Here is a 1,986-nt window from a genome sequence, read left to right as displayed (position 1 = left end):
CCATGTTGCCTGAGTGTCAAGAAACATCTGGAGACCTATAGATTCCCTGCTGTGGTGCAAAGACAGTCTTAAGGTGCAGCAGAAATCTTAGCATCTGTCTTATTAACTGTAAACCTCTGTCAAGTCTCAGTGAGAAAAGCAGGATAATTCCCCCCCCCCAAACAAACTTCAAGCGATGGGAAGACACGTGTGTGTCCGTTTGTTCACCTATCACTCTGCTTTCATGAAGGAACCCGAAACAGCCTTACAGGCTTGTCAAGACTCAAAGGTGTTCCGTTTCAGCCAGGTTCCCCCATCATCTTTTCTGTAGTAAAAGGACCTCGCATGTGGGCAAGAGGAAAAGTCATTGGCGCCTTTTGTTCTTGAGAAATCCTTTCTTGCTTCTTTGGCTAGTTGTTTCCATCTGTCTCCTTGCTGGTTGCGGACGTGTCTGTTGGTTTTCACATGGGTCTGTCGTTGTGTGTCCTTCTACGATTGTTGTCATTTGCTCTGGGAATCTTCTTTTGGGGGAGTGAAGATATGTATGTATGTATGTATGTATGTATGTATGTATGTATGTATGTATGTATGTATGTATGTATGTATGTATGTATGTATAAATATGTGTGTATATATGTGTGTGTGTGTTTGTGTGTATATATATATATATACACACACACATATTTCCGGATACATAAAGGGGATTTCCCCACACACACACACACACCGGGTGCTTTTATTTGCAGCGCTTTTCTCCTCCACGCCAGCTGCAACCCCTGCTTGCAGGAAAGCCCACCCAGGAACACAGCCTTACTTCTGGGTAAATATGCATTGCATAGCATCGGGCTACCAGAATTGCAAGGCTTTCGCCCGCAGGTGGAAGGGGCAACGGCATCCCATTCATAGCAATTCCCATTCATTGACTTCCAAGGAAACATCTGTGCTCAGCGTGGGGGGGGGTCGTAAAAAATAAACTGGCAAATGGGAAATAAAAAAAAATTATTGATCGAGGCTGCAAATTTCCCTCGTAGATACTCGTGGCTCGTAAACTCCCGCTTTAATGAGCAGCAGCTACGCGGAGGGGGGGGAAATCCCTCCCTGATTGGCAAAGACTCGCTTTCCCAGGTCTCTTTACGCGGCCTTTACCCGGTCTCGCGTTTCTTATTTTCGATTGGCCTTCGCTGAAACAATTTCTCCAAGCCGGTTCGCCATTGGGTAAGCCCCCCTAGCAATCACGTCGGAGGGCGGGACCATGAGCAAGCTGGGCTGGAACGCCTCGGGATCACTGTATTTCTTCTTCTCTTTTTACCTTTGGTCCTTGGGCGACGCGACTGTTCCGTCGGCATGTTACAGGCCAGGAGGCCCGTCCATCAAATTGGAGCGGGCCGTCCCCCCAAATGTCAAAGTGAGGGGTGGGAGAGGAGGGGAAAAAAGATCCTCACGTTCCTTCTATTGGGGGAATAATCAGACTGTCCCACCTACCTCAGTTTCTCCCGTCCATCTATTGGGTCTTTTTATTATCAATATACCAATTGCTTGCTAACACAGGCTGCTAGGGACGCCGCTCTTATGGAAAGGTGGGCTTTGGCCGCCCAAAAAGGGGCGGGATCCTGAAAGCCCATCTTCTCATTGGTCTCGCCACCCGTCTCTCTACCCCTTGCTCCGCGTTGATTGATTGTGTCGCCCGTCGGCCTCCTCTTTTCCGCCCCGCCGATTGGCCCGTGCCTGAAAAGGGGCGAGGCGGAGCGCGGCGGCTGCGCGCGGGGACGCGGCGGCGGGGAGGGACGGATCTGAAATTATTTTTTATTTCTTTGTTTCCTAGTCGTGGGGCGGGAGGGAGGAAAAAGGGGGGGAAAAAAGAAAAAGGAACCCCAGACAAGCGAGGAGGGGGAAGCGGGAGCAACCTGGAGATAAATAGCCGGAGAGGCAGAGGCTCCCCTCCGGGCCCTTGGCTCGGGTCGCTCCGACGGGCTCTCGGATGTGGTCGCTGTGACCCGGGTGGGGCAG

Source organism: Pogona vitticeps, chromosome 9 (genome assembly GCF_051106095.1).
Source record: "Pogona vitticeps strain Pit_001003342236 chromosome 9, PviZW2.1, whole genome shotgun sequence".
Classification (NCBI taxonomy): domain Eukaryota; kingdom Metazoa; phylum Chordata; class Lepidosauria; order Squamata; family Agamidae; genus Pogona; species Pogona vitticeps.
This window is presented reverse-complemented; position numbering follows the sequence as displayed.